Raw genomic sequence first — 27,625 nt, forward strand, 5'->3', positions numbered from 1 at the left:
GAGTCTATCCCCAAAAGAGTATACTGTCTATATATCTCCTATTCCTGAGTATATTTTGGGGATTGATATCCTGCAGGGTCTATGGTTGCGGACCACTGCAGGTGAGTTCAGACAGAGTACATGTGGTGAAGGCAGTTCTGAGGGGACATGCTAGGCACCCACTCACAGCTTTGCCTGTGCCTCGTGGGGTGACTAATACCAAACAATACAAATTGCCTGGAGGGCATAAAGAGATTGCAGAAACTCTCCAGGAGCTGGAAAAGGTGGATATTATAAAGCCCACCCATAGTCCTTTCAGTTCCCCAGTGTGACCTGTAAAAAAACCACATGGCTCCTGGCATATGACTGTGGATTGCAGAGAACTGAATAAAGTCATACCCCCTATGCATGCTGCTGTCCCCTCTATTGCAGGCTTGATGGATACCGTCAGCTGTAAACTAGGAACATACCATTATGTGGCAGATCTTGCTAATGCCTTCTTTTCCATTGACATTGAGCAGGAAAGTCAGGAACAGTTTGCCTTCATGTGGGAAGGATGGCAATGGACTTTCACAATCCTCCCACAGTGATACCTGCACAGCCCCATCATCTGTCATGGACTTGTAGCCCAGGACTTGGCTACATGGGAGAAACCACCAATGGTGCAGCTGTACCATTATATTGATGATGTCATGCTCACATCCAATTCTCTTTCAGATCTAGAAGGTGCACCACCTAGACTGCTGCAACATTTACAGGAGAAAGGATGGGCTGTGAACAGCACCAAAGTTCAGGGACTTGGTTTGTCTGTTAAATTCCTGGGGGTCATCCGGTCGGGTAAGACCAAAGTTATACCAGAAGCAGTTATAGACAAAGTCCAGAACTTTCCTACCCCCACAACTGTAGCATTGCTACAGGAGTTTCTGGGTCTTCTAGGCTACTGGAGAGTGTTTATACCGCACTTGGCACAAATTCTGAAGCCCTTATACCGGTTGGTACGAAAGGGTGTCAGGTAGGACTGGGATGAGACATGTGCATCTGCCTTTACTACAGCAAAACGGACAGTCAAGGCCGTGCAGGCCTTAAGTATGATAGATCCATCAAGGCTCTGTGAGCTGGATATTCACGTCACTGAAGGTGGTTATGGCTGGGGTCTCTGGCAGTGGCTTGAACGAACTCGCCAACCCGTTGGATTCTGGTCACAACTCTGGAAAGGGGCAGAGGTATGATACACTTTGATAGAAAAACAACTGGCTGCCGTGTATCACACCTTGCTGGCTACAGAACCCATCACTGGAATGGCCCCAATAAAGGTAATAACCACCTATCCCATCTTGGGGTGGGTACGAGACTGGACCCAAAAGCCAAGGAGTGGTGTGACACAAACACCCACACTAGCTAAGTGGGGTGCTTACCTACAGCAGCGTAGTGCCCTCTCTAGTAGCTCCTTGAGTGAAGAACTCCAACGCTTATTGGGGCTGGTGACATATAGTAGTGAAAAGTAGGAAGAACTTGCTTTTGAACCATTAGTAGCAGAGAGTCCCTATTGGGAGGGAAGAGCCCCTTTACCCGAAGATGCGTGGTACACAGATGGCTCCAGCTTTGGGCAACCCCCAAAATGGAGGGCCATAGCTTTCCATCCCAAGACTGAGACAATATGGATGGAAGATGGTGAGGGGAATAGCAGCCAATGGGCAGAGTTGTGGGCTGTGTGGCTTGTGATCAGCAAGGAGCCCTCCCCTATAGTTGTCTGCACTGACAGCTGGGCTGTCTATTGGGGCTTGACCCTCTGGCTGCCAACCTGATATCATGCCAACTGGCTGGTTGGTCACTGACCCCTTTGGGGGCAAGAATTGTGGCAAGACTTATGGGTCTGTGGTCAGACTAAAATAATTACAGTATACCATGTGACAGGTCATTTGCCACTGGCACTCCCAGGAAATGATGAGGCAGATAAATTTGCCCAGATACGTTGGTTAGAAGGAAAGCCTGCTTCTGATGTAGCTCTATGGCTAAATCAGCATTTGTTGCATGCAGGGCAAAAGACAATGTGTGCTGTAGCCTGTCGGTGGGGCTTGCCTTTGACCTTCAAAGAAGTTAGTAGAGCCTGGCACAAGTGTGTCGTGTGCTCCAAAAGGGACTTATACCGAGTTCCACAGCAACATGGGACAATAGCTAAGGGGCCTATACCCCTCATCAGGTGGCAGGTAGACTATATTGGGCCTCTACCTGTGTCAGAAGGATATCTGTATGCGATGATGTGTGGACACAGCTACTGGACTTCTGGTTGCTTTTCCTACCCGCTGTGCAGACCAGCAGACAACCGAAAGAGGCCTGGAGCATCTCTTTGCTGCCTATGGCCGACCACAGGTGATTGAGAGTGATCAGGGCACCCATTTTACTGGACATACACTGCAAGAATGGGTACGACAGCTGGGAATCAAATGGAAGTTTCATGTGCCATAAAATCCTACTGCAGCAGGCATGATAGAGAGGCACAATGGCTTGTTAAAATCTGGACTGAAGTCAGATACCAATAGTCTGCAGGGATGGTCAGTCCGCTTATGGACTGTGCTATGGTGTTTGAATGAGAGACCCCGAAAGGGAGCTCTGAGCCCCGTAGACATGTTAACACATATGGCTGCCTCCCCTATACAATTACAAGTACAAACCAAGAAAGAATCACTGAAGCTGAGGTTTGGCCAGCAGAATAACATCTTGCTGCCAGTACAAACTGCCCTGAACCCTGGAGACTCCATTGAGTGGATGTGGTCTTTGACCTTTCAACACATGGACCAGCGATGGCTGGCTCTCCTGGCACCTTGGGGACAAGGCTTGGAAGCTGGCCTCCTGTGTATTCCTGGAATAACCACAGAGTGGCCACCAAAGGTTACGGTAGTATATCCTGAATGGCCAGAAGGTAGGAGCATCTTACCGGGGAGTTTTGTTTTATCATTGTGGCCAGTGCATGCACCTCCAGTACACTATATATAGACCCTTCAGTAACCCCCACGGGGAAAGGAGTAAATGTTTGGTGTACTAGACCTGGGATGGACCCCCTTCCTGCTACAGTCCTATCACAGGACCACTCTCTTGCATACATCCTACCTGATGGACAAGATTTGCCTACGTTGGTGGCATTAAAACATGTGGATTTGTGGACTGGGAACTTCCTCTGGCTTGTGGATTATTATAGTTTTTGTATCAAAATCTTGCTGTGTCTTAATTTTTATTATCTCTAAGTTGTTATCCTCTGTTGTTATTGTCGAATCTGGTTACAGTGCTCCAGCTTTCTCGCACAGGGTCCATTGCAGAAGATTGAAAGCGTGTAGATTTTAAGGCGAGAATCCTGGAGGGGTGGAGTGTGGGGAAGTTGGGGTTCTTATGGCCAGGATCCTCACTGAACTTAAGCCACCTGATGATGTAACTGGCCTGTTGCTGGGCTGTCGCTTCCACACCTTTAGGCAATAAGCTATTATTGCGCTATATAGAGAGCTCGGCCCAGTGCACTGGGCGGAGGCATAGATGCTAGTGCTCGACCTACCACCAGAGAACAAGCCAGGTAATAAACCCTTTTACCTCAAAGAACGTTTTGTTGTCAATTTCTTTGGTCACACTGAATCCATAGCGAACTTGCCCATTGCTAAAATCCATTGGCAAGACACTGGGCTACATTCTTTGGGCCTGAGGGGAGAGAGTTTACTTGTGTTCTTAACTGCAGAACCAAGCATTAATATCAAAAAGGGTAAATTACATTTTTAAAAAAGGTTCAATTTACTATTTGCCAATTTTTGTTAATTTCTCTTGGTACAGACACTTAGAACCAGGAACAGCAGAATGTTAGAGTTGGGATTGAGGAGCAGCCTTTTATCTCCCTGCTGGCTATGTACTTTTTCATTCATAAGGAAACCATCTTTATTGAGTCTCATGGCAAGAGGATGTGGGGTGGAATGCAGTCTACAATTTAGATAAAACCATTGATTGACCATAGAAGAATGTCAAGGAGAAAACTGACATTGCTGCTTCACTGCCAAGAATCTACTGTCTGGGTATATTTGAGAGGTAGCAACATGGGGGCAGCTTACTTGTTTCCCATCCTGAAATAAGACTGAGAGCTGTACTGGGAAGCTAAGTAGATTGCATGAGGTTTGCTTATAAATTTTCATTTTGTAGCTGTGGAAGCTAACAGCTTGGAGAAAGAGAAATGGCATATCCTATGTTACTTATTTCCTCTTTCAAATACTTTTAAAAATTGAAATTCTAGGTTTTTAGTAGCAGCTACTTAGGAGGACAGGAGATGGGAAGGAAATCAGGGGCCTTGCTGGTCAGGAGTGGTCAACTCTTTGGTTTCCCTCCTACCTCTCTGGCCACTCTTAATCTCTGCTTTTAGGCAAGACCCATATCCAACTCTACAGGTGGGCCCAGTTTAGGCTTAGAGTGCAACTCAGAGCCCAATGACAGATGAATTGCTACAGGCCTGGAGTCTGGGAGTGGGTGGGTGGGTAGGATGCATCCAACATTTTCAGGTCTGGCTTGGTTGTTAGGGGCTTCTCCTTTTTTCTTTTTGCACCTTCTGCCTCTCTCCTTCTGAATGCATAGTGCCAAGGATTATAGGCGAATCAAAGCAAATGATTAATTCACAGAGCACTTTCTAGCTACTTGGCCCTGGGGATGTGGGTGCAGGTGGGACATAGCTGCCTTACCCTCTGAATTTGCTTCTTCCCTCTGCCTCCAGAAGAAAAGTTCTCCAGCATCTCCTTCCCTGTGTCAGTCAGTGCTCTACTCCAGAATTCAGAGGGACTCTCTATTGAGCCTTGGGCCAAGTTAAATCCTTTGGTGAGGCTCTTCATATCAGGTTCTGCCTATAATTCAGCTTCATTCACTCATTCATCAACATACATTTTCTGAGTACCTACTGTGTGCCGGTCGCTGGACTTGGCACTGGACGTATAGCAGCGAGCAAGACAGATATGGTTCCTGCCCTCATGGCACCCCCAGTCTAGTGGGAGAGACAATACTAATACAAACAAAATATCATTACCATTAAAAAGGGGTGATCGTGCAGATGCCCTGCTGGAGGGTGATGTGGGAGCACGGGACAAGACTCTTCACCTTAGCTGCTTTCCTGCCCCGGACAGCTCAGCTTGAGTGTTGCATTTCTCAACTCCAACTCTCTCTCCATAGACCAGAGTCAGGCCCCTGTACTCTTTGCTCAGAGGCTCTCTAAATCCAGGCCTGCCTCTTACTGGAGGTCTCAGCTTTCCTGTTGGGAAGAGACTAGAGATAAGAAGGAAGGCAAACACTTATATTCCCTTTAATTCTTCCATGGTACATGCAGTCCAGCTCTGGTGCTAGGAAGGGAGGAGGGGCTCTGTTCCAAGGTGGCCCCATTGCAAGTCGTTGATGTTTCCTTGATGAAACCCAGGGCCAGTGCATTGAAGAGGCTGGAGTGAGCAGACTCGACTGGGGCAGGGAGTGGGGCCAATGCTGATTTGCTGGAAGCTGAGCTTGTTATTATAGAGCCCTGAAAGATTCATCGGCTTCAGGAATCAGAGTAGGGAGGGTGGCTCAGACACCAGGCCTGATACAGGCCTGCCATCCTTAGGCATCAAAGCCCTGTCCATACAGTCTCCTTCAATCTGCTTATCCCTCATTTCTTTTTCTCCTGAACAGAGATCAGTCTAACCAGCTCATAGGTCAAGGAAAAGTAACCCTGGAGAGTCCAGCCAAGTCCCTACTTCCTGCCAGTCACTCTCTTGGGTTGGGAAATTAATAATTCCCCAAATAAGAGAATTTCAGGTCCTCATTTTGCAACCGTGGTTTATAGTTCAGAAAAGGAATTGTCTTTGGCCCATTTGTTTATTCATATTTTAATTAGAGCCCAACTTTTCTAGTATGCATATTCCAATTTACCAGACAAAGAACAGCTATTTACTGAAAGGGGTAATCAGATTACTCTTAAACTGTAGAGCCTACTTGCACTGCTTAAGGGATAATTCTCAAAAGGAATGAATGAAAATATGCCGCACTCAGGATCATTAGTGTAGACACATGCATTCTGTTCCAGGTGTTTTCCTAATAGATTATACAGGATTATAAGGATGGGGACATTTTTAGGAGGAAATAAGAGGAGAGAATTACCAGACGGAAGAAATGGAACCACACCAAAGTCAAAGAAGTGGGGTTAGAGGAGAATCAGATGGGAGTGCAGTGCATAGAAAATGAGTGTTCTGAGTAGAAACTCCCCAAATGCACAAGGGACATACACACACTCAGGCGCTCTGGCTTTCTGAGAATATCACTGTCCGCCTTTCTTTTACGTTCTAGAATGGAGAGAAATCAGGACGTGACCACAGGGTGGCCAACACTGAAAGCACACCCTGGCTCCTGTACACCTCTTCTGTGGGCATCTCAGGAGCCCCGGAGTGTATCTCAGCTGGCAGGCGCTGCCAGGAGGAGGTGGCTCTGGGCGCTCTTTTTGCACAAAATACGGAGTAGCACCCCAAACTGAATCTATTGTTACAGAGAATGGGTGTGTTTTCATTTATTCATTCCAGAGCCTTTAGCCTACCAGGCACCGTGGGGACTCCCCAGAGACGCTACTCTCCTGAGCAATCCAACAAGATGTTGGGTTCTTTCTCCCTCATTTTCAAGCTCCTGGTCGCTAGAAGGCTGTACTCACTGCCTAGTGTAGCCCATGTGTGGCACCGAGTACATATTTGGGGAAGGAAAACTTGATGAATGAAGTCACGCTATTCAGTCTCCGCTGGTTAGTCGCTGGTGTGGGCGCGGGTGCGCTTTACTTCTTATTCTTCACGAAGAAAGAGTTCGAATTAAAAAAAAAAAAGGTAGTTCTGGGGCTTGAGCTCTGTAGGAGGACGTGGCCACATACACTGTACCGAACATCACACACACACACACTCCATTCACGCAGACATTCCTCCTTTCACGCTCCAGCTCACTCTTTCTATTTCCCTTTCCCTCCTCTTCCGGATCAAGCGTTAATTTGCGATTTAAGGACTGCGAAAAAAAAAAGTGGGTGGGGGGATACCGAAGTAGTAGAGAGAGGGAGGAGGAGCCCAGCGAACCAGAGTCAGAGGAACTGGTGGCTCCAGCGACTGTGCAGCCCGGGTGCGAGCCGGAGCTCCAGGCTGGAAAACCCGTCAGCCCGCCCACCCGCCGGCGTCTTCGGCGCCCGCTCGCTCGCCGGCCAGCGCCCAGGGGCCTGCTACACCCGGAGCTGGGGCCGCCACTCAGGGCCGCTCTGGCCGGGGGCGTCGCTCTGGGCAAGCCGGCCGTGCCGCCAGGCTGCTTACCCGCGCGCGCGCGCGCCCAGGATGCCGTTCTACCGGCGCACGGTGGTGCCCCAGCGCTTGTGCCCGCACAGGTCGCCGCAGCTGCTGACCGAGCTGCACGATGTGAGCCACCTGGCCGCGCTCAGCCTGCTCCGGCAGCTCGCTGACCTCTGCGGCCACTCGCTGGCTCTGCTCGAGGACCTCGAGGGGCACCTGCTGGCCGTGGGACGCCGCACCGACAGCCTGTTCTGGCGCACCGTGCGCCTCCGCCGCCGCCTTCCCTGCCGCCTGCTCGGCCCGGAGGACGACGAGGAAGAGCTTGGTAAACTGCGCCTGGGCGGCTCGCCGCTCCGCGTCTACCCCGCCTCTAGGGGCGCCCACCACCTCCTTCTCCCCTCTTTTTGCCTCCCCTCTCTTCCCCCTCGGCGACTGAGGGAATCCCCTCTCCCTACTCCCTGTCCGCTACTACCAGTGGAACTTCGTGCTCCTGGACCCGGCCGCGCCGAGTCCTCGGGGCTCGCAGTCCTGGGGTTGGTGGCTGCCTGCTGGGGATCTGGGGAGGAAGGCAGTGGGAGGGAGGGAGGGGGCGGTGGAACTCGCGGGGTCCCTGGGAGCCAGTGGGTCCGGAATGGCTTCGGCACCGCCCCCGGGCCCGAGGCGTCCCCATCTTCGCGGCGTCGTGAACCAAATGGTTGCTCCACTGGCTTCTTTGCTGCAGGCTACTTCGGAAAGCGCGTCCCAGCCGCGGGTCACTTACACGGCTACCGGAGCCTGGTCGCGGTGACTACTGACTTTAGTCTCGTGCACCTTCGCGCTGGAGCGTGATCACGGCCCGCACTCCGAGCGCCCTCCCCACTGCTCTCCCTGCGAGTTCAAGGCCGCTGCTCCAGGAGTGGCTGGAGAGGGGAGGGAGGAAGGAGAGACTGACGGCAGCTTTGCTGGCCTTCTACTCCTAGGGTGCAGCTGCAAGATTTGCTGGAGAGAACCGTTTAAAGCAATGTCATCAGTATTGTGATTCCTTTAGGAATTAGCCATGCCTGAGAAACTCAGTGGTGCCCTGGCTGAGCACACAGGACCCGTTAGAGCGTAGGAGGGCACCACAAGCCCTTGTGCTTTTCTACTTTGGACCCCAGCACTCTGAATGGGGAATCTTCTCCTTCTGCAAATGCAGTGATCCCTTAGAGTGTGGGACTTGTACTGGAAACAGGGAGACTGAATGTGCTGGAAATGCTGACCATGGCTGGGGCATGCTAGGTCCCAGGTCTGGTTGGCACCACCAGAAAGTTAAGGGAGAGAAAGAGCAGTATGGCCAGAAAGTTTCGGATGGAGGCAGAAGATGGCTATTGGCTAACTTTGGAGTGCAAGCTTCCAGCCACCTTGGGAAAGAATTGTCTGGGTGAGCCCCTCTCCATTGCTGACCCCACCTTGCCCCCACCCCTTCCAGCAGTATAGGAGCCAGGGCCCTGACATCCCTCTTCCAAAAGTTCTCTGACTTATGAGGTAGATCATCACTGATGGAGAAAAATGAACTGGGCTCTGTGGAAAAAGAAAGGTGGAAGACACAGATGACGGCCAGATGGAACACAGACATGGGACAAGAAACCTCTGCATGGCAGGGGGCCAGCAAAGCTGGGGGCCTAGGTCTGCTTAGTTCTCAGTCAACAAAGAGGGTGAGAAGGTCATTGTTGATTTTTTTTTTATTGTTGGGGTCCCACTGACTACCAGGATTAGCGTAGGAGAAATTTGATAAGTCACTTTGGGGAGGAGTAGTTTTCAAAATCCCCACACAGCCTGCAGAGAGCCACCTACTGAGGTCAGCAGGGCAAGTTAGGGACAGAGAGGAGGCTCTTCTTTTCCAACTTGTACCTTTCTGTCTGCTGAATCAGAGAGCCCTTTTCACATGAGTGAAGGCATGATGGTTTCATCAAGTTGCCTTGGGACCTAACCTTTCCAGTGGTCTGCTGGGTTAGGAGATGGTTTTATGCAATGGATATCTTTTAAAGGAAGGGGGCAATTCTTGGGATAAATTGCATTGGTTTGGCTTCATTGAAATTCAAGAACTGGGAGAGTGGCCATCTCTCATCTTTGGTGTGGCCACTTGCCTATGAGAATGTGTATGTCTCTTGGCTTACAGGCACTGAGAAGCCTGCTGTATAAATGGAACACAGCTATCTTAATGTGGTAAAAAGTTCTAGTTTTCCATTTTCTGGTCTGGTGCTCTGCCCTAGACTCCCCTGGAGGCTCCCACTGTAGACTTTTCTTTTCAGGTTCTTTGATTATGTAGTGTGGAAATTAGGCCTGCTCAGCAATGATTTGAGCTTAAGGGAGAAATGCAGAGTTGGGGACTGTTATTGGTGCACCATCTTGCCACCCCCTTGTCGCTCAGGCATAAGCTTCAACAAGGTGTTCAGCAGGCTGAGTATTATATTTTGACCCTAACTAAATTTTTTTTTCTTTACCACTGTCAGATCTCTCCCCTGTTTCTTTCCTCATGCCTTTTCATCCTAGCACTCCTACTCATTTACTGGCCATTTTGCTGGTGGTCAACACTCCCAGGCAGCATATTGCCCTGTATATCTTCCATCTGGCTGGATTTCCTCCAAATTCTCCCTCTGGCTGTTTCTTTGATGATGATGGGGGCAGGAAAGATCTGGGAAGGAGGGAGGTAGATTTGGAAGCTACATGGCCAGAGTGAATGACACCTGGCCGGCCAGCAGCTTGTAGCCTCCCTGTGGGGGCAGCTTGGCTGCAACCTATGGACTGAGTAATGGCACAGACTGGCCCATAGCCTTCAGCCTGGCAGAGATCAGACTGCAGGCTATGACCTGGGGGCCCTGGGAGGCAGCAGGGGGAGGATAGGGAGAGGAGAGGGAAAGAGGGGAAGGAGGAGAAAGTTGAAAGAGTCCAAGGTGCTCCTCTACATAATCAAGAGTCATGCCCCCACCATCTTCAAGGTTACCAGGGTGGGATTGGGCTGGACTGGTTGCCTAGCAACACCTCCTCCTTCACGGAAGGCTGTTCTCTGGTAATTTGAACCCCTTTGAGACTGCTCTAAAAGCTCTGGTAACTGGTATGGGCTGGGGATGGCGTGGGGGGTGGGGAGAGTGTCTATTACAGGACTGCACCAGGCTCCTGTAGTTGTGGATCTGTGCCACACCCTTGGCATGGCCCTGCCTATAACTTGAGTTTTTCCTCGCATCTGCCTTTGAACGTGACCCATTTTATTGCATTCGTGCCCTGCACTCAGCTGTTGATCTCGGGAACAGCATGGTCAAAACCATTGGGAAATAGCTCCATGCCTGGTGCCATATGCTGAGTCAATCCAAACTCTCCAATTCCTCCCTTGGAGAGCTATTTAATGTTTGTAGGTGCTTAGATGATAATTACAAAGGCAATCAGACCATTGGCCTAGGGATATATTATCTCCTGTGTGAACAAGGAAGTCACTGAAGTACTAGACGTTGCTAGGTATATTTAATAACACTGAGGAGCTGTCATGTTACACTAGCCCATGAACTTGCTATGGGAAAGATGCTCTATTTTTCTTGCAATTATTTTGACTTGAATACAGCTGGTTGGGTTGATGATGGAAACTCCCTCTTCATCTTTCTGTAAAGTTTCTGCCTCTTGATTTCCAACTTTGTGTCAACTCCAGCTCCAAATCAGAAAGGACAGCTGGTTTATTTGTGTTTAAATCATAATTCTAGTGTGAGGGGAGACTGTTTGTTGTAAATCTATATAGAGGTGAAAATATTAAAACACCTCTAGACTGCAGCCAATTTCTACCATTAGATGAGGTGTTGTGACCCTGAATCTGACCATCTTTGCTACTGAGGAGGGATTGTGGCCTGCTTCATACAGTGGGGCAAGGGTACATTTGGGGACTTGGGACAGGAACTCTGCTGGGGCTCACTTTGTCTCTGTCCTACCTGTCACCTCCAAGAGATCCTTGGGACAGTGGCTTGATGGAGTGGGGAGGGGAAGCAAGCCCATTTTCTTTTAAATACCATGAAATACCTGCTCTTCTTCATGGTATTTCAATGTGTTGAAAACATCTTCCCTGAAAATTTGGACACCAAAGTGTCCACTAGAATTTCCTCCACTGTAGAAACAAGAAATTTAATCTTCTCCCTTTTTAGACACATGAACAGCTAAAGTGATAAATGTGTCAGGATGATGGAATAGTAGAGTAACAGGAGAAGATTCAAGTAGCTCTTGGGCTCAACTTTAACCTTAATGAAGTTGATTAGGTGTCAGGGGGAGAGTGGTGAATTTGCATCATGGCGCTGTACTTCTCTGACTATGGTGAAACCAGTTTATACGACGTGGCACCAAAAATTCAGTCATTAACCATTATGGGTATCATAGCACTTGACTCCTAAGGCCCAGAAAAGGGAAGGGACTTGTCCAAAGGAACCCAACTGGATGAAGACTTTTTTAGTAGCCCTAAGTGCTGAAAAGATTATAGTGCCTCACCATAGGTGATTCTAAATGAAAGCAATACTAAACCTTCAATTGAAATGTTACTTTTTGAAATTTCTCAAAACTCTACATGTATGTTGCAATTAAAATGGCTTATCAGATTCTTTCATTTTCTTTCTCTTTTGTAGTTGTTGGTGACCTAAGCACGTACTTAATCTGCCATTGGAGCAACTGGAGAATTGGCGCAGTTGGGGCATTTGACATTGGGGAACATGGCACTGGCTAGATCACACAGGGGGTCAGTGGTCTAGAAGCTGGGTCTTCTGACATCCAAGCCAGTGCTCTATTCTCTGCAGTGATGCTAAGTTTGAAGTCAGTTGTTCACTGAGAGTCACTGCCCTGGCATTTTTTCTAGCTGGACTTGTCCAGGATGAGGAATGACTCCTGCTGTCTTCGGGAACTGAGGGATGGTCTGAAGAAGAGGCCCCTATGGTTTCTGCAGTTGGAACTTGGGGGAGCAGCTAGAGATAGAGAGGAGGAAGGAAGGTCGACCTTGCATCCTGTGGAGAATAGATATGAGACAACAGGCTCCCTTGTTAAAACAAAAGGTGTTCTCCTTCCAGCTTTGAGTGCAAAGTAGCTTTGGAAAAAGAATCTTCAGGTGGGCTAGTAAAGCTGATGCTGTCCTCTGAAGGTCACGTTTCCATTAGGGCCTTTCAATCATAATATTTCTGTCATTATAACTGCCTGTCAGTCCCCTCCCTGCTACCTCTGACCCGCAGATAAGGGAGGAGACGCGATGAGACATCGAAGATCTGGAAGGGCCAACCAGGGGACTAAAGGCGTAACAGCGCAAGAGTAATGCCGAAAAGGCACTCCTCATATTTATTGAGCAAATGAACCCAAACATCCAAAGAATTTTGAGTAGGGGGTTCAACACATGATCAACACAATCATTATCTGACCTTGAGTCCAGCCCTAGGGCATGATGCTCTTCAAGGACACCGAAACCATGTGAGGGTGGTCAGGAGTTGTAGGAACTGCTTTGTCTTTACTCATTTTGTTATTGATCATGCATCAGGAGCTGTAGGAGAAACAATCAGGTCATATGCATTTGTACATTTGATTTCTATATTACTTGATTTATGTATTAATCCCATCAATCCCACATTTCCCCCTTTTCTTTTAAGTAGTAGATATAATAAAGAATATAGCAAGCAGATAGTTTCTAACAGAAAGCTTTTTAACACAGTTTACTTTTTCATAAAAGATCATCTATGTTTTAAATCTTCTGATGTAATATAAAGACAGAAAGTAGAGTTTAGTGCAGTAGCAAGGCAAGTGTAGGCGGTCAGGTCTGTGCCTTATAGACTAGGTATTGATCCGAGCTAGACAAGGGCAACAAAAGAGCCATGGGTGCAGAAGATTTCTCTCAAAACTTGGGGGGTGAGCATGTAAGAACTTATTCACTATGTAAGACCTTGTTCACCATGTAAGAACTTGTTTGTTATGCTTCAGAAGATTGGAGACTGTTGAGATATAGGCTTGGGGTTGATTAATGACTGTGCATTGAGTCCCCTATATAGAATTTTATTGTTGTTAACAACCATTTGATTAATAAATATGAGAGATGCCCTCTCAAAAAAAAACCAAAATAAAAATAAATAAATAAATAAATAAAGACTTGGGGGGTGAGGTTCTAAGCCTCACCTCTGTTGATCCCCAATTTCTCACCTGATGGTCCCCCTGCAACTGTGCCTGTCTTAGGTTGTTCCTCCCTTGAGGAATCTTACCCGTCTCTGGCTAACCAGTCATCTTCCGGGGCCATACAGGGAAATGTAAAGTTGGTAAGTGAGAGAGATGCAATATTCTTTGAAAAGGTTAGCTTTTCACTTCTTTGCAGATTTATGCCCCATGGCCTCTATGTCCAGCCCATGTCTTGAGGTATCTTTACCAGCTGGAAGGATTATGATACACAGTAATTTTAAGTATGAGGCACGAATTTTGAGGAAAAAGAAAAGCTATAGAAGTAGCAAAGGAAGAAAATATGAGAAGATTGATTATTTCTTTGACACAACTTCTTGTAGAGTAACATAGGCATGTATAGGTTTTAACAAACTACTAATTAAATTATGTACACACATTAACAGAACAGGAATACAGATACATAACAAAAGCAGGCCTACAATTACCAGCCATATCCAATGAAACTAAGAAAACTAGTTAGGTAACCCAGGCATTTGTGAAAACTTATTAATAATGTGATGAATATTGTCTAATTGATTTTGAATAGTTTGAGAAAAATCAGACAAATTAAAACAACATATTCCTGGAAACTGTTCACATCCTATGTGTTCTTTTAACAGCATACAGTCTATAGTAGCACGATTCTGAAGCAATGAACTCGCACTTCTCCTAGCTCTTGACTGAGTTCAGATAATACAGAAGCACTCAAATTCGTTGTCTTATTATATACACAGGCCAGCTTGGATATCTCTTTTTGCATTCCACCGACAAGTCCAGGAACTGTTGCAGCTGCAACTGCAACAGAGCTGGGATCTAAAAGCTTCAAGTTGTCATCACAATCAGGCGGCAGAGCTCACAGAAATCTTTCATAACTATTCCCTGGATAATCCATTAGAGCAGGAAGGATGCATCCCACGCCACATATGCTTTGATAATGTGAAGAGAGGGCTTAGGGTGCGGACTTGTACCACCTGCCCTGCCCCTAAGGGGCTGGGTGGTTGTCTGTTTGCTAGGGCTGTTTACAGTGAAGTCACGGCTTATGCTGAGATACCCTTCTTTATTTGCGGAACACTCAAACATTCCAGGCCAAGTTGCTCCTGGCCTTTTGAGCTTTAACTGATCTCACTGAAGAATGAATCTAGAGCTTAATGTTTAACACAGAGTTTTGGTAGGGGGTTTCCTTGCATGTACCTTGCTCTGACTGCAAATATCCTGCCTTGCTTTTTCCAGAGGCCCTCACCCTGTTCTGTCTAAGCTCAAGGTTTCTGTCTCATTCCCCCCTCTACAGATAGAGACCCTAGCTGCTGCTAGGGAGAAGGGGCAGTGACCGCTCTGGCTGCTTCATGCTGAGAGGGGGCGCATAAAGGGTGCAGTTAGGTCTCCATCAGTGGTCAGTTGAGAGGGCCTCGGAAGATTGGCGCTTCTATTCTGGGTTCCATTTCTATTACTTTTTGCAGTTTTATGGCTTCTAGGCAAGACAGAACAAATTGTGTTATTGGATTAAGTAGCAACATCTGGAGTTGGATTTTCCTTTTTGGAGCAACTTGACAAGATTAAGAATGTATGGCTGAATATGAGGACTGGAAACAGTAAAATTTTAATTGAAATGATGGGAGAAAACTAAAACATCTGGAGAATCATAGCTAGATATTTTGGGGAAACTAGAATTCTGGATCTAGTCTACGTCCCAATGACTAGTATTGAGATTTAGAATAGATAAGGCTGCATTATTGAAACAATACTTTTCTCTAAAATCACCCTCATTTTTATTAGAAGTAACTAGATTAAGAAAATAATTAACACTTGGCTTGACTATTTGCATAAGTGCAGCAAGAAGAGCAATTGATTACATAGGCTCTTTTAAATGTACTTTGCTGGAATTTTTTGTAAGGAATTTCAGATTGGACTTTTCAAGGCCTCTTGAGGCCAGAAAGCCAAGCCAGATCTGCCATCAGGTTTTGCCTGCAGTACCTGTAGATTTGGGTGAATTTCTCTCTTCTTGAGGTCCTCAAGACATCCTGAGGTTCCTGCACCTGCCAGGAAGTGACCTTCCTTACTCACCTGGTAAGGCTGCTGGGAACCCTGTAAGCAAGGTACCAGGCCAGTTATTCCAAGGGGCTTTGTTGGCTTTATAAAGTCAACCTTAGTTCCTTAAAGCTGTCTGTTCATATCTGAGTTTACACACGTGTCTCTCAGGTATAACATTCCAGTCAAAGCCTTGGTAATATAACCAGTGTTTTTAATTGGTCCTCTTACAAGGAAAGCAGGTTTACTGAACTTACGCAAATAAACATACTGCCATGAAATATAAAAATAGTAACTGAGAGTTTTTAAATTCTGGAGGGATCAGGTAGAAAGATAAAGTTTCAATTCTGCTTGTAAAGATAGTCATTTACTAAACTGTTGTCAGCTCATCAGCAACATTTGAAACAAAAAGACACAAAAATATCTTCCTTAGTTTACTTAATCCTATGTAACCAATACCTGTTCTGCTGAAATCTAGTTCTTTACTAGTTTAGGAGTAACAAAACAGTGGCAATAAGTGACAAAAGACTTAAAAATGACAATGGTTAAACATCTGATGAGAGCTTAGTGTAAGACAGTTGACATAAGGAAATTTGGATATTTTTATAACACAAAACATTCAGTAACAAAAGTTTAGCATCATTCCCTTTGACAGTGCTTTCCAGGTAACTATATATTATATAAATAAGCCAAATTAGCCAAATATTTTCCCTGATGAGGAGAAAAAATTCCTCTGACATGTTCCAGGGGCCCTCTGGAAAATATCAGAGTTAGCTAGAGGTAAAAGTACCTTTTTAATTTTTATTTTGGAAAGTTGTCAGAAGAAAGGTTCTTTGGCATTTGCTTAAATAAGATTATAGGTTGCCATGAAGCAATACTTATCCATTTAACTAGAATGACAACAAAATACTTCAGAGGCAGATACAGAAGTTTACACAGTTGTTAGCAAAGTTTAACTTTTAGTCCTTTAATTTTGAGATCTCATTTTCTTAAATACTCAGACAATTCATTGAGACTTTAAGCATGAGAAACTATTTTGATAAAACAATTAGAAAACCTTTTGCAATCTTTCAACATTAAGAGCATTCTAACAGTTTAAGAAGACTTTCTTTTTAACTGAAAACAAAATTCTAATTTTCCTGTGTACTTGATATTGAGACTCATTTGCTTTAATTTCACATAGCATGACTATATCAATTTTTCCACAAGCTTTCTACAACTTTCCTTTTACAGTCAGTGTTCTCCCTCTTTAAATAAACAGCTGTACTTTAGAACAAAGTTACTTTCTTTTAAAAAGACATATTTTTTAGCATGCAGAAATGTCTTCTTTATTACTTCAAGTAGTTTTAATTAAAATTTAAAATCATTAGAAACTTTAATTTTCAGTGAACACTGAGAAGTAGGCTACTGTAAACTGTTACACTAGCATTCTTTAGATTGACAAATTTATGAACACATTTTACAGTTTCTGTAACTATGAGCTTTACAGCACAATCTCTCACTAAGCACAAAATATGTCTACTTAGCAAAACTTAAGGTTTTAGGTTACTACAAAGATTCTCAGGCTGTAACACACTGTAATACATTAACACACTATTATTAAGATGTTAACTTGCTACACTTATTTAGTTTACTTATTCCAAACAACTATGCTCACAAAATTTTTACCAAACAATAGACAAAGTCAAGCCTCTCTTTAAGCATTTTTTCTTGAAAGATTTAACAGATAACATCAACTTCAATGACTTTAGATAAACTTAGGCAGCTGATAACCATAAGGACATGTCCATTTCAGTTTAACTTTAATTAGCATTAATGCTTAGTATCTTTTATTAGAAATTTCTGGAAGCTTTAGAATGCCCAATTTTTACAAGCGCTTGTCTTTAAATCAATTTTTATTAATACCATCCAGAGGTAAAAAAATATTTTTCATTTATACACTTAGACACACAAACATACAGATTGAGACATAATGACTACAGTTAGCAACATTTTTCATAAAAGAATATATAAACAGACAGATAAACTGATACAAAGATTTGAGTTACTAATATTCAATTGCCTTCTTTCTTTTTAGCTTATTTGACTAAAAGTACCTCAGTTTTCAAGAATACACTCTAAAGGTGAGCAGTTTACATAACTGGGTTAAGGTTTATATGGCCCCAGACTAACAGGGCTGATGAAGGCTCTGAACTGATAAGCATTGTGTGTGTCCAGGGGGCTGGAAATAAAATGCAAGTACAATTCTAGCACCAGTCATTTAAAGCCAGGCTGTATTGCAGAAGATAAATTTCTTCCATTTCAGGGAGTCTAGTTTAAAAACCTCCCAATTTTTGAAGATAATGAACTCAATAAGAATAGATTTCCACCAAAATAATTTAGAAAACTAGTTCCATATTGCAGTCTATGGGATTTTTGACCATTTCCCTTCTTTGCATCAAAATATATTTAGCTGCATAATCTTATTATAGTGTATACTTCTCTCAGGGGCCAAACCTTTCTAATCAGAGACTTAAGACTGGTAGCCAACTTTAATTGTCTTTTAAGTGGCTAACGGGTGCTCAGACACATTTTATGAGATAAAGAGTACAGCATTTAGTCAGGAATAAGAGCAATCTCTTAGCTTGTAGTAGTGGGCATCACGTTCCATGAAACTGATGAAGTTAGGAGAGAGTTAGGAAGCCCCCCTGCCTCACTCAGAGGCCAGGGTGGCCTGAAGAAGCAGGCTGGAAGTCAGAGACAGAGACAGAGAGGCGCTCCTCACAGATACCCAGTTTGGCTGTCGGGGTCTGACTCCAGAAACGCGGACCTTTGAGAAGCCGCTGAAGTGTAGCCTCAGCCTAGACTCTCGCAGTTGCCCACAGGTTTCCTCAGTCCCTCGCATCCAAGGAGATGCCTCTGAAAGGGAATCCTGGCCTCCACTCAGGAGACTTTCCCAGCTCCCAAGGCAGATGGGGGATCCACTGAGGGAGATGCAGGGGAGCCTGTCACTTGAGACTTTGAGATCGGCAGCTGGGCTAGTTCCATTTAAGTGGCTGATGAGCGCCCAATGCTCTGTGCCATAGACAGCTTCCATCTATAAGGACAGTGAGGGAAAAAACAGGCTTCAATGCTGATTCTCCCCTCCGAAGTTATCCCAGACGAGCCCCCAAAGATGATGCCAGGGTTCTTATTTGCAGAGCTGATAAATGAACTTAGCAAACAGTCAAGGTAGGAGAGCTAAGGGGAGGCTTTTATTTAGAGATACAGTGAGAGGACAGACAGCTCCTGGCTCATGCCAGGAGGGGACAAGAGAGCCTTGTGCACGTAATTTTGACAAATTGTAGGGCTGTTTAACATTCCTTGAGGAAGTACTTTCTATTGGAATCCTTCTGAAGGAGCTTGTAAATTTAAGGAGGGTACAGTAAAATCAAACTTTTCCCTATCTGCCACAGCTAAAGGAATTGTAAAAAAACAGTCTTTAAGATCAATGATAACCATGTCCCAGTCTTTCGGAATCATAGCTGGAGAAGGGAGGCCTTCTTGTAAAGGTCCCATACGTTTAAGGACTGCATTAATTTGTCTTAAGTAATGTAAGAATTTCCATTTTCCGGACTGTGTTTTATGACAAATACAGGGGAACTCCACAGGCTTGTGGAAAATTCTAATCTATCTAGCTGAAGTTGTTCCTTAACTAATGTGTGTAAGGCTGCCAGTTTTTCTTTATTGAGGGGTCATTGATCCACCCAAACAGGTACAGGGATAATGTTTCCCTGTCTGTGAGCCTTTTGAAATCTCTTAATACATTACCACAATCAGCTTGTCTGAGGGTTCCTTGTGGCAGCAACCAGTAACAATGTTTTTTAATGTATTTGTGAAATTGAGCTAAGTATTTTTTAGAAGTTTTTGCTCCTGAGGTTTTTAGGAGGGCACAGAGTAATTTTAAGTAATCCTCTGGTTTATCTGCTTTAATTTCATGTTGGCCCATTATAGTGTCCCTGACGTCTCGATCCTGTCCCTACGTATGCTTTCCCAGAGTCTTACCGGATCGACGATCTTCAGAGCTTCCCCGCTCTGAGTTTCAAGGGTCCCTGTTCGGGGGCCACTTGTCAGTCCCCTCCCTGCTTCTGACCTGCAGATAAGGGAGGAGACGCAATGAGACATTGAAGATCTGAAAGGGCCAGCCAGGGGACTCAAGGTGTAACAGTGCAAGAGTAATGCCGAAAAGGCACTCCTTATATTTATTGAGCAAATGAACCCAAACATCCAAAGAATTTTGACTAGGGGGTTCAACATATGATCAACACACAATCATTATCTGACCTTGAGTCCAGCCCTAGGGCGTGGTGCTCCTCAAGGACACTGATACCATGTGAGGGTAGTCAGGAGTTGTAGGAACTGCTTTGTCTTTACTCATTTTGTTATTGATCATGCATCAGGAGTTGTAGGAGAAACAATCAGGTCATATGCATTTGTACATTTGATTTCTATATTACTTGATTTATGTAGTAATCCCATCAATCCCACAACTGCCCTTCTTCCTTCTAACTTTTAATCCAGTTGTGGACACTCCTTGCCACACACCCACATCCTGACTACTTTCTGTTACTATAGCAGGGACTGGTTGGCATTTCCAAAGTCACTTTTATTAAAAACCCAGGGAAATGAGAAAGGAAAATTATCACCAAAATCATATTTCTCAGACATGTTTCCAAAGTATGGATTTATTACTCTTCAAAGCTTAAGTGGCTTAACAGGCTTACTAGCAGAGAGGGCACAACTTTGTCTGGGTCCAGTCTCCTTCCCCCTCTCACCCTTGTGCTGGGTGCTAGAGACCCAGAGGAAAATAAGACCCAGTGTCTCCCATCAGAGAGCCCTCAGTCTGCAGGGTCAGGTGCCATCTTGTGTCCCACCACAGGAGCATGTGGTGCCAGGCATCAGGGCTTCTCTTTCTCCAGGTGGTGGAGAGCTAAGAACCAGAACCAGGCCCCCAGGCCCCACTCCAGAGGGTTTTTCCATTCAGTCTGGTTTGGGGTCCAAGGTTAGAATTTGAACTTTGAGAGTCCCCTACGATAAAAACAAAACTAAAAACTAAAGAGTGACAGAATGCTGCCATGAATTCACCCATGCTTTTGCATGAATTGGTAGATTTCAAATTGATGGCCTGATATTCATGCATAGGCAGAGCAGTGCTTATTTGGTAGATGGACAATGCTTGGTGGACATGCAAAATCACAGACTTCTTGAGGGAGCACCATGGCCTTCTAGAGTCTTCTGGCCTCCACTGGGAACCAGTGGCCTAACCTTCCTGGTTTGAACTATCAGCTTTTCCTGCTCCACACAATTCCCTGATTTCACTCAGATAAGCCTTCACTGAAGTTTTCAAGTTAGAGTGCACAGGATGGCAATATGTTAATGGACGAGGCTACATTAATAATGCTATAAGCAGGAGGTGTGTTGTCTAAGTGCATGAGCAGGCTTGCAGCAAGGTGCTTTGAGTGTGAGGCACTGGATCTTGTCTTGCATGAGACCACTAGGCATTCATCCTTTAACTTGGGAGGTTTGAACAATTAGGCAGCTCTTTGTCCCCCCTTCTCCTCTCCTCGCCTTCCTCACCCTCTTTCTAAAGTGGAAGTTCCTCAACAGAACATACGCTCCTTGAGACCAGAGATCTTTATCTGTTCTTTACTGCTGTATCTCCAGCCCTTTAAATAGTGCTTGACACATAACAGACATTTAATAAATACTCTGAAGTTCGAGTCCTCCCTTCTTCCTAGCCTTACAAATTTTTGAGCACCTGATTCTGGGCTCAGCTCCATGCTGGTTCCTGGGGATACAGAACCAAGCGAGAAGGCAGCCTCACAGTCCAGTGGGGTGAACATCGAATCGTTGTACTGCTGTGGAGGCAAGACTTGGGGCCAAGGGAGGACAGAGGAGGAACACCTGATTTGGCCTGGAGGCTTGGAAATGCTTCTAGGGGGATGTGATGTCTGAGTTCTGAAGGATGGTCTGGAGCTGGCCTCTCGAAGGAGGAGGAGGGAATTCCTGGCTCAGGAAGTAGCCTGTGCAAGGCTCTGGATATGTGAGAAGGCTGGTGTAGGGGAGGAACTAACTCAAGTGATTCAGGAGGAGAGGGTGCAAGGCCCCTCCTGACTCTGAGTGAGTCCTCGTGGTGGAGGTGGTCGAGGGAGGCTTTCACATCCTGCTTGCTGGCCAAGGGGCTGGACTCTGGACAGTCTTGGGAAGAATAAAATAAAGTTGTAATAGTAACCACAAATTTCTTTGAATTAACATTCAAGTTTTGATTACCTGTGGGCTGACGAGACCTGGGGAACTGGGCCCCTCCCTGTTTTGTAGAGCCAGATCCTGGGCTTCCCTAGGAAGTCCAGGCCAAGAGGGACCCCAAGCTGCAGTAAGAAAGAAAGAGGGAGAGAAATCAGGAGTCTGTGTGCCTGTATGTCCTCATCTGTGTGTATCCAGCTTCACTCCAAAGCTAAATATATTATTCATGTCCCTGCTTTTTTCTGAGTGGGGACATCTGAGGTTTGACTGTATCTTTTATTGTTATTTTTTTTCTTTCTAAATAGCATAGATTCTGAAGAATGGTCTATAATTCTTCTGGGGGAAAAATCAGAAAAAAATTTTTTTTCTTTGGAAAATGTACTTAAAAAAGAGGAGATGAGGGGAGGATCAAGGGAAGATGGCGGCATGAGTAATTCAGAGGAAATATCCTCCCCAAAACATATATATTTATGAAAATACAATAAATACAACTATTCCTAAAAGAGACACGAGTGGATGCAGTACAACAACCAGGATACATCTACATCTGTGAGAACTCAACATCACACGAAGGGGGTAAGATACAAGCCTCGGCCAGGTGGGACCTGAATGCTCCCCCACCCAAGAAACTGGCGGGAAGAAAGGAGTCAGAACGGGGAGGGAGTGAAAGCCCAGGACTGCTAAACAACCAGCTCTAGAAATCCGCACCCAGAGCGCAGATACAAGGTGCACAGGGTGCTGGATATTAGAGAAACAGAAAAGCAAAACCTGAGGGCAGGTCCCCACAACTGGCGCCCCTGGGACAAAAGAAAAGTGAGTGCTTTCTGTAAGTCTTAAAGAGACGGACCCCATAGCTGGACGAAGTCGTCCCGGCACACTTAGCCAGCAGCTGGGAATCCAGGGGAATCTTAGGTGCCCTAAAACCCCGGGGAGGCAGTGCAGCTCTGAAGCTCCTCACGGCACTAAGCAGCCTGCCAGTCGTTCCTCCAACTGGTGCGGACCCCGACACATCTGCCCAGTAGTGGGAGAGTGGTAGTGCGTTCCAGGGGCGATTGCGCCGGAAGGGACTGGCAGCAGATCACGTGTGCCAATAGTGCCAGAGGAGACCACGAGAGGCTTGTGTGAGCCCGCAGTGGCAGCAACTGAACAGCACGGGAACGGCTCACGCGCATCGGTGGCGGTGGAGCCAGAGGAGCCCAGTAGAGGCCCGCGCGGGAGAGCCCCACACGCAACTACAGTGGAGCCAGAGGGAGCAGGCGTGCACCCAGCAGCTGAATGGAATGCCAGCCCAACGCATAGCTGCCCGGAACAGACCCAAAGGCTGATGCTGGCACACAGCTTCCCGACAGGGGTGCTGCTATCATGGAGGAGCACACCTGGCATGCCTGCCACTCCCTGCAGGGCTCCGCGTGGCTCTGATGGAGAACCCGCACACAGCAGCTTAGGGGACTAACCTGGTGGCTGCTCCAGGAGTGCGGGTAACCGACACAGGCAGTGGAGAAGGGCAAGGCATCCAGCAAACAGGGAAGGACTTTCTTCTCCCAGCTGACCCACCCGCAACCTGCCTACAGCCACTGCTATCACCATGAAAAGGCAAAAAAAATTAGCCCAATACAAGATAGTTCAGGCAACACTTGAGAGAGGAGCTGCAGAGACAGACCTAACCAGTCTCCCTGAAAAAGAATTCAAAATAAAAATCATAAACATGCTGACAGAGCTGCAGAGAAATATGCAAGAGCTAAGGGATGAAGTCCGGAGGGAGATTACAGAAGTGAAACAAACTCTGGAAGGATTTATAAGCAGCATGGATAAGATGCAAGAGGCCATTGATGGAATAGAAACCAGAGAACAGGAACGCATAGAAGCTGATGCAGAGAGAGATAAAAGGATCTCCAGGAATGAAACAATATTAAGAGAACTGTGTGACCAATCCAAAAGGAACAATATCCGCATTATAGGGGTACCAGAAGAAGAAGAGAGAGAAAAAGGGATAGAAAGTGTCTTTGAAGAAATAATTGCTGAGAACTTTCCCAAACTGGGGGAGGAAATAGTAGCTCAGACTATCGAGGCACACAGAACTCCCAAGAGACGGGATCCAAAGAGGTCAACACCAAGACACATAATAACTAAAATGGCAAAGATCAAGGACAAGGACAGACTACTAAAGGCATCCAGAGTGAGAGAGAGAAAAAAGGTCACCTACAAATGAAAACCCATCAGGCTATCGTCAGACTTCTCAACAGAAACCTTACAGGCCAGAAGAGAATGGCATGATATATTTAATGCAATGAAACAGAAGGGCCTTGAACCAAGGATACTGTATCCAGCACGATTATCATTTAAATACGAAGGAGGGATTAAACAATTCCCAGACAAGCAAAAATTGAGGGAATATGCCTCCCACAAACTACCTCTACAAGGTATTTTAGAGGGACTGCTCTAGATGGGAACACTCCTAAAAAGAGCACAGAACAAAACGCCCAACATATGAAGAATGGAGGAGGAGGAATAAGAAGGGAGAGAAATAATCATCAGACTGTGTTTATAATAGCTCAGTAAGCAAGTTAAGTTAGACAATAAGGTAGTAAAGAAGCTAACCTTGAACCTTTGGTAGCCACGAATCTAAAGCCTGCAATGGCAGTAAGTACATATCTTTCAATAATCACACTAAATGTAAATTTGAATGCACCAATGAAAAGACACAGTGTAATAGAATGGGTAAAAAAGCAAGACCCATCTGTATCCTGCTTACAAGAGAATCACCTCAAACCCAGAGACATGCACAGATTAAAAGTCAAGGGATGGAAAAAGATACTTCATGCAAACAACAAGGAGAAAAAAGCAGGTGTTTCAATATTAGTATCAAAATAGACTTCAAAATAAAGAAAGTAACAAGAGATAAAGAAGGACATTACATAATGATAAAGGGCTCAGTCCAACAAGAGAATATAACCATTATAAACATATATGCATCCAATGCAGGAGCACCAATATATCTAAAACATATTCTAACAGAAATAAAGGAGGAAATAGAATGCAATGCATTCATTTTGGGAGACTTTAACAGACCACTCACTCCAAAGGACAGATCCACCAGACAGAAAATAAGTAAGGACACAGAGGCACTGAACAACACACTAGAAAAGATGGACCTAATAGACATCTATAGAACTCTACACCCAAAAGCAACAGGATACACATTCTTCTGAAGTGCACATAGAACATTCTCCAGAATAGACCACATACAAGGCCACAAAAAGAGCCTCAGTAAATTCCAAAAGATTGAAATCCTACCAACCAACTTTTCAGACCACAAAGGTATAAAACTAGAAATAAATTGTACAAAGAAAGCAAAATGGCTCACAAACACATGGAGGCTTAACAACATGCTCCTAAATAATCAATGGATCAACGACCAAATTAAAATGGAGATCCAGCAATATATGGAAACAAATGACAACAACAACACAAAGCCCCAACTTCTGTGGGATGCAGCAAAAGCAATCTTAAGAGGAAAGTATATAGCAATCCAGGCATATTTAAAGAAGGAAGAACAATCCCACAAATGAATAGTCTAATGTCACAATTATTGAAATTGGAAAAAGAAGAACAAATGAGGCCTAAGGTCAGCAGATGGAGGGACATAATAAAGATCAGAAAAGAAATAAATAAAAGTAAGAAGAATAAAACAATAGAAAAAAAGTCAATGAAACCAAGAGCTGGTTCTTCAAGAAAAGAAGCAAAATAGATAAGCCTCTAGCCAGACTTATTAAGAGGAAAAGAGAGTCAACACACATCAACAGAATCAGAAACGAGAAAGGAAAAATCACGACGAACACCACAGAAATACAAAGAACTATTAGAGAATACTATGAAAACCTATATGCTAACAAGCTGGAAAACCTAGGAGAAATGGACAACTTCATAGAAAAATACAACCTTCCAAGACTGACCCAGAAAGAAACAGAAAATCTAAACAGACCAATAACCAGCAACAAAATTGAATCAGTAATAAAAAAACTACCCAAGATAAAAACTCCCGGGCCAGATGGATTTACCTCGGAATTTTATCCGACATACAGAGAAGACATAATACCCATTCTCCTTAAAGTTTTCCAAAAAATAGAAGAGGAGGGAATACTTCCAAACTCATTCTATGAAGCCAACATCACCCTAATACCAAAACCAGGCAAAGACCCCACCAAAAAGAAAACTACAGACCAATATCCCTGATGAATGTAGATGCAAAAATGCTCAACAAAATATTAGCAAAGTGAATTCAAAAATAGATCAAGAGGCTCATACACCATGACCAAGTGGGATTCATCCCAGGCATGCAAGGATGGTACAACATTAAAAAATCCATCAACATCATCCACCACATCAACTAAAAGAAGAACAAAAACCACATGATCATCTCCATAGATGCTGAAAAAGCATTCGACAAAATTCAACATCCATTCATGATAAAAACTCTCAACAAAATGGGCATAGAGAGCAAGTACCTCAACATAATAAAGGCCATATATGATAAACCCACAGCTAACATCATACTGAACAGCGAGAGGCTGAAAGCTTTTTCTCTGAGATTGGAAACAAGACAGGGATGCCCACTCTCCCCACTGTTATTCAACATAGTACTGGAGGTCCTAGCCATGGCAGTTAGACAAAACAAAGAAATACAAGGAATCCAGATTGGTAAAGAAGAAGTCAAACTGTCACTATTTGCAGATGACATGATATTGTACATTAAAAACCCTAAAGACTCCACTGCAAACCTACTAGAACTAATATCGAAATTCAGCAAAGTTGCAGGATACAAAATTAACACACAGAAATCTGTAGCTTTCCTATACACTAACAATGAACTAATAGAAAGAGAAATCAGGAAAACAATCCATTCACAATAGCATCAAAAAGAATAAAATACCTAGGAATAAACCTAACCAAGGAAGTGAAAGACCTATACCCTGAAAACTACAAGACACTGTTAAGAGAAATTAAAGAGGTCACTAACAAATGGAAACTCATCCCATGCTCCTTTCTAGGAAGAATTAATATTGTCAAAATGGCCATCCTGCCCAAAGCAATATACAGATTCGATGCAATCCCTATCAAATTACCAACAGCATCCTTCAATGAACTGGAATAAATAGTTCAAAAATTCATATGGAACCGTCAAAGAGCCCGAATAGCCAAAGCAATCCTGAGAAGGAAGAATAAAGTTGGGGGGATCTTGCTCCCCAACTTCAAGCTCTACTACAAAGCCACAGTAATCAAGACAATTTGGTACTGGCACAAGAACAGAGCCACAGACCAGTGGAACAGAATAGAGACTCCAGACATTAACCCAAACATATATGGCCAATTAATATACAATAAAGGAGCCATGGACATACAATGGGCAAATGACAGTCTCTTCAACAGATGATGCTGGCAAAATTGGACAGCTACATGTAAGAGAATGAAACTGTATCACTGTCTAACCCCATACACAAAAGTAAATTTGAAATGTATCAAAGAACTGAATGTAAGGCATGAAACCATAAAACTGTTAGAAAAAAACGTAGGCAAAAATCTCATGGACATAAACATGAGTGACTTCTTCATGAACATATCTCCCCGGGCAAGGGACACAAAAGCAAAAATGAACAGGTGGGACTATATCAAGCTGAAAATCTTCTGTACAGCAAAGGACACTATCAATAGAACAAAAAGGTGCCCTACAGTATGGGAGAATATATTCATAAATGACAGATCCGATAAAGGGTTGACATCCAAAATATATAAAGAGCTCACACACCTCAGCAAACAAAAATCAAATAATCCAATTAAAAAAAGGGTAGAGGAGCTGAATAGACAATTCTCTAAAGAAGAAATCCAGATGGCCAACAGGC

Source organism: Manis pentadactyla, chromosome X (assembly GCF_030020395.1).
Source record: "Manis pentadactyla isolate mManPen7 chromosome X, mManPen7.hap1, whole genome shotgun sequence".
Taxonomy (NCBI): Eukaryota; Metazoa; Chordata; class Mammalia; order Pholidota; family Manidae; genus Manis; species Manis pentadactyla.